Below are 12,011 nucleotides of genomic sequence, written 5' to 3'. Positions count from 1 at the left end.
AGGATCTCCAGCCAAGTTCTGGTCTGGATCTCCAGAGAGGTTCTGGTTAGGATCTCCAGCCAGGTTCTGTAGCCATGTTCCCTCGCTAGGTTCTTCAGCCAGGTTCTGTCCAGGTTCTCCAGCCAGGTTCAGTCACCAGGTTCTAGTCAGGTTCTCTTGCCAATTTCTGTAGTCAGGCTCAGTCCAGGATCTTTTACCATGTTCTCTCCAGAGAAGTTCTTCTGTCTGTAGGTTCTGTGTAGGTTCTGTGCCTAGGTTCTGTCTCTCGATTCTGTGTAGGTTCTGTGTCGAGGTTCTCAGTGTAGGTTCTGTCTTCTTCTGTCTGTGTTCTAAGCTCTGTATTCTAAGTTCTGTGTTCTAAGTTCTGTGTTCTAAGTTCTGTCTCTTGCTGTCTTGTTACATCTGTATTTATACCAGTTGATTCAATCCTATCAATCTCTATTACAAAGGTTAGGGCGTTTCTTATCTCCATTCCCGGGAGTAAAGATTATGTAGCTTAAGCATGATTGTTCGTAGTTAAAGTGATTAATTACCCACCTGGCACTAGTTAAGAGGTTTTATTCCCTCCCTAACTTCAGGGGAAAATCCCTACCTGGGGAAACAACCTTTCTCAGAGAGGTGACCTTGGTTAAAACACATAGTGCCAAGAAGGTGAGCAAACATATTAAGAACAGTATGCCATATATGCCAGGTCCTTTGAAACAGCAAGGATGGACCGGCTCCCGGCACCCCACCCCCACCCCTCCAGCAGAGGCTGGTCTTTGAGACAAGTCACCTCCCCAGGCCCCCGGCTTTGCCTGGGCTGACCAGGCGGGAGTGAGATCAGAACCCAGGCTCTTGTTGAGGGCTGCAGAGTCCCTCCAAATTGTCCCAAGCTGCAGACACAGGGATGTTTATTACAACAGGACTTACAACAGAAAGAACCTTAGTGGCAACCAAAGGGCCCAGCAGTGACGGACAAGCAGCTGCATAATGGAGCATCCACTCGGGGCGTCCTAGGAGCTGTTAGCAAAGGTGCCCCAGCACAGGGGGATCTCAAACGTAGTTCCCTGTGCCCGGCTGGCGAGGCCGAGGAGTGAGCCTCGACCCATGAACCAGGAGGTTCAGTTCCCCGTCAGGGCACTTACAAGAAGCCCCCACTGAATGCATAGATAAGAGGAACGACAAATCTCTCTCTCTCTCTCTCAAATCAATCTATAAATTAAAAAGATATGTTACTATGTTCCAAAGGCAAGGTAGAGCCACGTGTATACGATGGATCTTTTGGGTTAAAATCTTTGTGTAGCGAAAGAAATTAAGGTTCATGAGATAAATGAGGGAGGCGTTCCCCTGCATTTTCTACCTCTCTGTGTTGTTTTGCATTTTCTAATTGTATACGGGCATTATTTTTCAAATGCCACCAAGGAGCCCGGCCAGTGTGGCTCAGTGGTTGAGCACCGACCTATGAACCAAGAGGTGGCTGGTTTGATTCCCAGCCATGGCACATGCCCGGGATGCAGGCTCGATCCCCAGTAAGGGGCCTGTGGGAGGCAGTTGATCGATGTTTCTCTCTCATCAATGTTTCTGTCTCTCTATTCCTCTCCCTTCTTCTCTCTCTCAAAAATCAATAAAAAACATATTTTAAAAAGCAAAAATACATGAATCTTCTATTCTTATATTAAAAATAACCTACTATTCTTATATTTAAACAATCTTTTCTTCAAAGCCTATTATAGGAATTTGTGCAGTGGGGCTGCTATAGCTACCGTGACTGCTACCCGTCCTAGTGTCTGGCACACAGTAGGTACGAGGTAAACGTTTATCCAAGGGATAAGATTGGTGAGTAGGTTGTAAGCATTTCTTTCTGATCTTTACAGTATTTCCCTTCAGAGAACATTCCCTAAATTACATTCACTGCGACAATAGAACTCAGGCCTCAAACCCTCCCGTGGTCTCTAAAGTGACAAGGTTATTGTAAATGTGACCTTTAACCCCCGCTGTTTTCACATTTGCATTTATCCATGCTTTGCCCCTGACTATGTGCCCAGGACAGAGCAAGGGGCAGGTGTTGACTTTCTCCGGTTGTTTTCAGAGTTAAGTTATTCGTTCAGCAATATTTGTTGAGCACTTACTATATTCCAGGTGCAGGGACTGCGGGGTGTGCAAAGCAGACGTGGTCCCTGCCAGTGGACCTGGAGGTCCAAGCGCCTGCGTCTCAGCTTCACAGCCTCCTCATAAGACGAGCCCTGTGTTGTTTCCCTTCTATTGCCTGAAAGAAACCCCCTGACAAAGCAGCAGGCCTGCACAATCGTTGTTAAATATCTCAAATGTCCTGTAAGGCAGAAACGCAGGGCAAGTGATTCATAACAAAGCCGTGGGGTTTGGGTGTAACTTCAGGGCGGGGATGCTTGCACCTCTGCACGTGGGAGCACTTTGAATCGCACGGGGTCGCTGTTGAGGACATGATCGCTGAGCCTGTGACCTTGGGGGTCTGTGGGGACAGTCGTTACAGGCTGCCTTTTGTCTCCTCGACCATTCCGCAGGGCCCGGAGGATGGGTGACCCGGGCGGGGGGCGGGGAGGAGAGGATGGGACATTCTGAGCCCCTGGCCCCACCCAGGGGTCTCCAGGCTCTTGTCCCCAAGGCTGAGAAAAGCAGAAATGCCTCGAGGGAAGACCCGGCCCCATAAGGACACCAGGTCAGGCAGCCTCCTGCGGCCTGGCCTCCCCTCGCCTTGCTTCGCCTCGCGGGAGGTCACACTGCATATCTCCACACGGTGGGGTCCCGACACCCAGGAAAGGGAGGGGTGCGGCGGGGCAGGGACCGGGGTTGGCCTCCAGGTGCCAGACGGCAGGATTCTGGCTGAGGCAGGTAGAAGGTGCTAATCAAATGAAGCCCTCCTCATAAAGGGCCTTAAAATAAGACAGGGCCGTGTGCAAGGTCAGATCTATTTCATTTTTTAAACCAACAGTTTGCAAGCTGCTCGGGAAGCACAGCTATAGCTGCTCTTGCGTCAGGGTGTGGCCCCGGCGAGCGCCCCAGAGCCCAGGCCCCAGTGACAGGCCAGGCAGTGGGACCAGGCAATACTTCCTTCTTATTGCCTTTATTTCTTACAAAGCTTATTTCATTTCATTTTTATTGATTTTCTTATGTATTGACTTGAGAAAGAGAGAGAGAGGGAGAGAGAGAGAGACAGAAAGAGAGAGAGAGAGAGAGAGAGAGAGAGAGAGAGAGAGAGAGAGAGAGAAACATGGATTTGTTGTTCCACTTATTTATGCATCATTGATCGATTCTTGTCTGTGCCCTGACCAGGGATCAAACCCACAACCTTGGTGTATCAGGACGATGCTCTAACCAACTGAGCTACCCGGCCAGGGCCTCTTATGAATTTTATTGATTAATCCTTACTAATAATAGCAATTATAATCAATACATTTCAATATAGGATGTATTTCATCAAGAATAATTAATATTAATCCTTAATAAAGACACATTCTTTATTAACTGCTTTCTAATATATTTATTTTTAGTGAATTGCAAAATAACACATATTTGTGGCAAAAAGAAATATCCAGGCAGCACGAAAGGGAATGAGGTGAGAAGTACGATCCCCTCCCCGACACTTACACTCCCAGTCCCACTTCCCAAGGTAAGCGATTCTCATGTTCCCTTCCTGATTCTCTCTGCATATGCAAACGTACACATGCATACTCAGTACAGAGCCTTTAGGAAACATGCAGATGTGCTTGCAGGATATATTGCCGGGCAATTTGCTCGTTTCATTCCACAGCGTCATGGGGGACCTCTTCCCACAATAGCACATGGTGGGGGTCCATCGGTTTCCTTCGAACCAATGGACCCCAGTTTATTCCATGAGGGAGTACACCCTCCGGAGTCTGGGTGAGGGCACACCCCCCCCGATGGGATGAACTCCCGGGCAGGAGCCCCTCACGCCCCCACCCCCCGCCCAGGGAGGGGCAGCGGGGCCATGTCCAGAGGGCCATGTGCTGGGTAATGCCCTCCTCCCGGGGCTGTTCCGTCTGCGTCATCACGCTGAAGGGACTGGGAAGCCCTGGCCCCTCTATCTGATGAGGAGCCTGAGCAGCTGAGGGTGAGCTAAGGCCCGGCCCCTGTGGGGGAACCACATTGGCCTGAGCCCCTCAGCCCAGCCGGCCCACCCCCTCCTGTGGTGTCCATCCTGCTGCGGGCGATGGAGGGGTGTGGGGTCGGCAGGTGTGGGCGCACCCGTCCCCACCGCACCAGTGCAGGCGGACTCCTGGCTGGTCATCTGCACCTCAGGGCCTCGGTTCCCCACCTGCCACGTGGACGAGGAGGCACGCGGAGAGTGGGTTACCGGGAACTGATGGAGGTAAATGTGCAGAGCATCTGGAGTGTCAGGCCAGCACAGACCTCCTTCCCCCTCCTTCACTGGGCTGAAGGGGCTGAACTGCAGTGCACCGAGCCCCCTGCCCTCTCAGCAGGCGTGTGACAGCCAAGTCACCTAAGAAGGTTTGCAACATGGGTGTCCACGAAGGTCACCCTCGGTCACGTCCACGGGAAGGTGCAGTAAGAAAAGCCCCATGTCTTGCATCCTAAGGGTTTTTATTGGAAGTCAGACGAAACATGTGACCTCCCAGCAGAGGTGAGCATGACGCTGCTGCCTGGGCAGTCGAGGGCACCTCCTGTCCGCCAGGCCTGGTCCTGTGGCGTCACGTACAACCAGGGCACAACTCAGGCCTGATACGGAGCCCCGCTGTGGGGGGATCGGCGAGGGGGCAGGCATGAGGGCAGGTGTCACGGAACTCGGTGCACGTGAACCACTCGCTGGGCGTGTGGTCACCTCTGCCGGCCGCCCCTCCCTGCACAGCACCCCATCTTTTTCCATCCCCTTCGTGTGGGGGCAGATGTCCTGGCGCCGCTCTGAGTCCAGAGGCCTCTGCACAGCGTGCGGGAAGCAGCCAGACCCCGAGGGCCTCACCTCTCTGAAGCGGCCTCTGTGCTGAAGAAACAGTTATTCGTGACACTTGTTAACGATGGCAGGGCTAAAGAAACCAAAAGGGCAGTTAAGGGTTAGGCCAAGACCCCACCCCTGTGGGAGAACCCAGCCAGTGTGGCTCAGTGGTTGAGTGTCAACCCATGAACCAAAAGGTCACAGTTCAAGTCCCGGTCAGGGCACATGATCCCCAGCAGGGGGCGTGCAAGAGGCAGCCGATCAATGATTCTCTCTCACTGATGTTTCTCTCTCCCTCTCCCTTCCTCTCTTTGACACCAATAAAAAACTTTTTTTTTTTTAAAGATGGCAGGGGGGTTTTTTCTGTTTGTTTGTTTTTTTTTAATATATTTTTATTGATTTCAGAGAGGAAGGGAGAGGGAAGAGAGAAATAGAAACATCAATGATGTGAGAGAACCATTGATAGGCTGCCTCCTGCACACCTCCTACTGGGGGTTGAGCCCACAACCCAGGCATGTGCCCTTGACCGGAATCGAACCCAGGACCCTTCAGTCCGCAGGCTGACGCTCTATCCACTGAGCCAAACCAGCTAGGGCAAGATGGCAGGGTTTTATTCAGGACCGTTTTGCTAGAGAGAGGGACCACGACCATAGAGTTCCGCAGGGCAGGGAGAGAGATTGGTTTCCACCCCCCAACTCCAAGCACAGCACGAGCAAGGAGCAGGGCGGTGGACAGTGGGTGGGAAATTGTCAAGAGGTGATTAGTATTAAAACCTAAAAAAGAGAGGTAATTAGTAAAATTACATTAAAATTACTAAGATGACATCAGGATAAGGGGGGATTCTTGCTGAAGACAAGCCAGAGTGGTCAGACATCACTGGGGGGAGTTTGAGGATGAGGAACCTGGTCGGTCATTGAGGGTGTGGGGTTCTTACTAAAACGGGGTTTTACGAAGAGGTGCACCCCATGGGCCTGGCAGGACTCGCGGACTCGGTGAGGATTCTGGAGTCTCTGAGGCAGAGAAGGGGAGAGACCAGACTGAGGCTGAAACTTCTCCCAACTCTGATGATTGAGACCTGGTGCCTCCTCCCGCCCCCCCCCCCCCCCCTCTCTCTGCTGCTCACCAGTTCCACCAGGAGGGTCATAGAAATAAAGACACCGAAAACTCCAATTAGCCTCTGGGATTATCTACTGGCAACTCTGTTTTTTAAAAGAGAATCTGTCAAAGAAGAGGCTAAAACCGGACTAAACAGAGTACTAGAAAGATTTTTAAAATTTATTTTATTTTGTTTTATTTTTTGGTTGTTGTTAATCCTCACCCAAGGATATGTTTCCATTGATTTTTAGAGAGTGGAAGAGAGAGGGAAAGACAGAGAGTAACATTGATGTGAGAGAAAAACATCGATTGGTTGCCTCCTGCACGAGCCCTGACCAAAGTCCTGGCTGGGGCGGAGCCTGCAACCAAGGTATTTCCTTTGACCAGAATCGAACCCAGGACCCTTTGGTATGCAGGCCAATAGCTCTATCCACTGAGCCAAACTGGCTAGGGTAGTACTAGAAAGATTTGACATGGATTTCAGTTCTGCCATATTCTGCCTTCTAGTGTACAATTGAGCAGGGGTTGAAAATACAGTGTGTCCCCAAAAGTGTTTACACACTTAACAGCTGAAAGCTCATTTTTAAAATGAAATGTATTTCAATAAACACTGTCTTTATAATTATTCAAGGTATGTGTACAAATTTTGGGATATATATATATATATTTACCCGAGGATATTTTTCCATTGATTTTGAGAAAGAGAGGGAGGTGGAGAGAGAGAGAAACATTGATGTGAGAGAGAGACATTGATGGGTTGCCTCCCCCATGTGCCTGACCAGAGCCAGATGGAGCCTGCAACCAAGGTATGTGGCCTTGGCCGAACTGAACCCAGGCCCTTCAGTCTGTGGGTGACACTCTATCCACTGAGCCAAACCGGCTAGGGCGGGACCCGTCTGTATTAATAACAGTTCCGCACACAGAAGTGCTCCAGAGGACTCGGCTATGCCGGTTAAGTTTCCAAATTCCCTGGCTCATCCCCCAGAGACTCCTCCCAAGGTGGGAAAGTGAGTTCTGATTAGCGAATGAGCCAGAGAATTCTAGGGATCCTCTCTTCCACAGAATTCTAAAAGTCCTCTATTCCACCAAATTCTAGAAGTCCTCTCTTCCACAGAATTCTAAAAGTCCTCTCTTTCACAGAATTCTGGAGATCCTCTCTTCCACAGAATTCTGGAAATCCTCTCTTCCACAGAATTCTAAAAGTCCTCTCTTCCACAGAATTCTAAAAGTCCTGTATTCCACCAAATTCTAAAAGTCCTCTATTCCACAGAATTCTAAAAGTCCTCTATTCCACAGAATTCTAGAAGTCCTCTCTTCCACAGAATTCTGGAAGTCCTCTTTTCCACAGAATTCTAAAAGTCCTCTATTCCACCAAATTCTAGAAGTCCTCTCTTCCACAGAATTCTAGGAGTCCTCTCTTCCACAGAATTCTAAAAGTCCTCTATTCCACAGAATTCTGGAAATCCTCTATTCCACAGAATTCTAGACTCCTCTCTTCCAGTCCTCACGGCTGACACTGGGATCATGGGGGAGTTTTAACTAGTCTGATGCCAGGATCCCACCCCAGAGGCTCAGATTCATGTCGCCTGAGGGGCAGCTTGGAGTCAGGAGTTAAAGAATCTCCCTGGGCCACGATGACAGGCAGCCAAGCCTGGGGACCCCTCAGTCCCCGGCTCCTCCTCTGCACACCAGGAAAGAGAGGCCGGAGAAGCAAGTCCCCTCCTCAGGGAACGGACAGATTTCTGTCCCTGAGGCCGCCCTCCTGGGTGTGGCTCATTGGCATGCTAATGCCCCAGCCGTCACCTCAGCTTCGCAAGTACCTGCCAGCTGACCACTTCCTCCAGCCGCCTCTCCGGCTGCAAAACCTTGAAAACCACAGCCCTTTCATCTCTTCCGTGCCTTTCATCTGAGCCTTTTAAAGTGAAAGTTCCAGCCATCAAAGACCCCAGGAGGAAGGTGGAGGCAGGTACCACTCTCCCCATTTTACTGCTGGCAAAACTGAGGCTCCTGGGAGCGCGGGCAGGTGCCCCAGCAGAGCCCTCGGTTCCCATTGAGATAAACCCGTTGACAGAAACCTGCGGGGGCTGACAGCAACCCCACTGAGAGTCTTCTAGAAAGTGCTGCGGAACCAGACAGCTGCCCTCGCTGGTGGGTGCTGGGCTCAGCATCGTAGGTGGGTGCTGGGCTCACCTCTCACCCGGGAGCTCGCACCTGGCTCCTGGACAAGCGCACACCTGGGGCCCTGCCCGGGAGCGCCCAGCCGGATGGAGCCCAGAGGACACACCTGAGAAAACGGGGGCTTTGCGAGCAGCGCGTGAGACGTGACAGACGCGCACATGGGTGCCTGCCAGGAGCCGGCCCGCGGGAGGCCGAGCAGGCGGGAGGGGTGTGGACAGAGCCAGTGGCACCGAGGTCCGAGGTCCGTCCGCCTCACTCGGATGCAGGAGACGCCCCGGTGCCTGTGGCGTGTCCATCACCATGTGCTGCCCTCGCCGGCCGGCCGGCCGGCTTTCAAAGCCTCTGGCCAGGGAGCTCCTCTGAGGCACAGCTGCTGCTGAGCAAACCTCAGCTCAGAGGACCCTGTGGGGCTGCACACGTGATGGGGACTAAGGTGCAGACAAGCCCAGGCTGCACCTGCCTGGGTGGGGCCGGCCCGGGGGGGGGTGTGGCCTGCCTGGGCTCGGAGCAGCGACAGAGGCTGCCAGGCCCTGCGGTTCCTCCATCCTGGAGTGTTCCCTGAGCGGCCGGCGTGTTGTGTACCAGATGCCGGGCTGGTGCCGGGGAGGGGACAGCCAGTCAGCTTCAGCTCCCGACAGTCCCCCAGGGAAGGAGACAGCGACGCAGGGGTCCATCGGGTGCGATGGCACGCAGGTGGGGGCTGGGAGCGCCCGCAGAAGACCCTGACCTGGTCTTGGGGTGTTCACACCCACACTGCTCCCTGGGGCAGAACCCCAAGCCATCTAGCTCAGGTCAGAAGCCTTGGCGACTGCTGGGAGGGAGGGAGAGCCTCTGGGCAGGGCCGGCTGGGCCTGACGCTCGGGCACAGCCCCGTGTTATCCCTGAACAGACGCCTGTTGTCGGGAAGGCTGTGGGGCTGAGATGGGGGGAGGCCTTTTAGGGTCTGAGATAGATGCGCCCCAACAGCCTCTTCCCAGGCTGGGGCTTCCTGGGAAATCCTGTCCTTCCAAACCTGGAACCCAGGGCAGGTGTCAGGAGGTTATGTGACAGCTGCACATAAACACAGGCACTGCCAAAGCATGAGAGGGGAGTGAGGATGCCTCTCCACATTCGCCCCCTCCCACCGCCCCTCCACCCCCACCCGCAGTGGGCATCCACCGGCTTTGGATCATCAGCTGAGATCGCTTCCAGTGAGTCAGTCAAATACACACCGGGCGCCTATTATCTCGTGTCGTGTGCTGGGCTCCGGGGGGACAAAACCACACTCCACAGTTGTGCCCACAAAGAAAGCAAATCCAGGTTAGGGAGACAAGGTTAGTTTCACAGACATGAAGTGTCTGTATAACACACGTGTATGTGTGAAGACCCACACATACCTACATACACTCACAGAGGAAAGGTTTTACACGAAAGGGTTGATAGCAGCTGCCCTCATATTTATTTACTAGAGGCCCGGTGCACGAAATTCGTACATGGGTGTGGTCCCTAAGCCTGGCTGGCAATCAAAGCGTGAGCATCTGGCGTGGAGGGCAGGTCCCAGCTGACCTCTGGGCCCTGGGCAGCACCTGGGCCCCTGGGCCCCCGTGCACCCCTCTGCCTGAGTCCCCACACCTGAGTCCCCATGTGGAGATGTGGTGAGTGCAGCCAGATGCCACGGGCCAGGATGTAGTATGGGCCTCTGGGCCACCCAGTGGTGCCACATGGAAGCCAGGTGGGCAGCGTGCACTCTCTCTCCTGGCCAGCCTCGCAGACCGGCTCCTGCGTGAACCCACGGGGAGCCCGAGTGGCCCCTGTGGTCCCGGCGGCTGCAGCCTGGCTTACCCGGAAGAGGCCACACAGGTGTAGGGCGGGCTCCTCATGGGTGCCCGGCACCTGAGCGCAGGGGGCTTTCCCAGCGTGGGAGCCCTGGCGTCCCAGGGGAGGGTAGCAGGGGGAGTGAGAGCGAGCTCAGCAGACACTCTGCATTCTCACACCCCACATTCTCACTGCACCTCCATCCCTGTCACCCCAGCCCCCTGGTAGCCAGCAAGATGTCATAGCCCCCACCCAGGTGCCACCACCCCCAGTTCCACGTCCCAGCCCTAGGCTCAGCCCTATTGGGCAGTCAGGGCCTGTCAGCTGCTGGTTGCCATCTGTGGGGCAATCAGTTGGTGCCGCTGGTTGTGGTCTGAAGGGTGATGAGCCGGGCGATTGGGCCCCGCTTGCACCCACCTTGGCCTGGCACCGCCCGCTCACCTGCTCCACCATCCCACCATGGTCCTGCTCTCATCAAGGCCCATCAGGACCGGCAGCGCCTCCACTGCCGCCCATTGCCAGCTCCACCATGTCGCCGATGCCCGCCATGTTTCTGCGCCGCCTCCTGGTAGTCAGCACACGTCATAGCAAGCAGTCAAACTCCCAGTCAGACTCCTGGTTGAACAATTTGCATATTAGGCTTTTATTAGATAGGATAGTTCTTTTCTTTTTTTCTGTGGTTTATGTCTGATTTCTACAGAAAAAGGACTCACGTGAAACGACTGGGAACCGTGGAACTGTGAGGGCAGCTGAGGGCAGGCCTGGGAGAGGAATCTGTGTTTCCAGGGGAAGGAGGATTTCAACTGGGTCTTGCAAGGTGGGTGGGGTGTGGACCCGAATCAGGAGGAGGACCACGTTACCCTTGAGCAGGCCCGGTAGTGGGCCGGCGGGATTTGAGAGGTGAGGAGGGATGGCCTAAAGGGGGAGCACAAACTCTGGATTTGGTCAAAGGGCTCTGATTCCAATGACCTCAAACCTCCCGGGCTCATTTCCTCCTCCAGCCGCCCCTCACCCCCACGGAGCCATGGAAGGAAGGCTCCGTGGAACCACATGGCAAAGGCCCACCGCCTTCAGTGCCTCGAGGGCTGAGCCGCGCCGACAGGAGGCAGCAGGAGACCTTGCGTGGTCCTCAGGCTGCTGTGACCCAGAGGCGGCCTGCTCTGCTCTGGGAGGCTCCTGGGTGGGTGCCTCAGCTCTGAACCCCCGGGAGAGGGCCCCTGCCACCCCACCCACTCCTGCCCAGGTCCCAGGACCAAGCACAGGGCCAGAGGAGGGCTCCCACAGCCACGTGTACCTCAAAGCACACCCCGCCCCAGAGAGGCTGCCCCAGGGGGTGGGCCCCGTATTTGCAGCTCGGAGTCCCTTCTCCCAGACTTCCAGAGAAACCGTTCCAAAGGCCCCTCGCCTGAGGGCTCTTTGCCACCTGGCTGACATGATTTCCAGCACCTTCAAGTCATAGGAGACATAACAGATAAGAGGGTTCTTGGAGGTACCCCAGGACTCATCCCAGAGCCCCCTGAAACATGCCCAGGACAGTGGGGAGCAGACAGGACCTCCAGGGTGAAGGAGTGTTTGCTGGATTCGACGCTGGTTCTACGTTTTGGCAAGAACGGCTCAGAGGTACTATGTGTGTCTACAAGGCAGCAATGGTCATCGCTTAGGTTCATGATCTCATTAGAGCAGCGGTTCTCAACCTGTGGGTCGCGACCCCTTTGGGGGTCGAACGACCCTTTCACAGGGGTCGCCTAAGACCATCCTGCATATCAGATATTTATATTACAATTCATAACAGTAGCAACATTACAGTTATGAAGTAGCAACGGAAATAATTTTATGGTTGGGTCACAACATGAGGAACTGTATTTAAAGGGCCAGAAGGTGGAGAACCACTGCGTTAGAGGCTGCGAAGTGGGGCTGTTCCAACTCCAGCGTCCTTCTTCGTTTATCATTACACTTCTACCAGGAGAAGCTTCCTGTGTCAACGGGTTCCCCCGAGATACAGTCATTACAAAAG

This window comes from Myotis myotis, unplaced genomic scaffold (assembly GCF_014108235.1).
Source record: "Myotis myotis isolate mMyoMyo1 unplaced genomic scaffold, mMyoMyo1.p scaffold_m19_p_21, whole genome shotgun sequence".
In the NCBI taxonomy this organism is placed as follows: domain Eukaryota; kingdom Metazoa; phylum Chordata; class Mammalia; order Chiroptera; family Vespertilionidae; genus Myotis; species Myotis myotis.
This window is presented reverse-complemented; position numbering follows the sequence as displayed.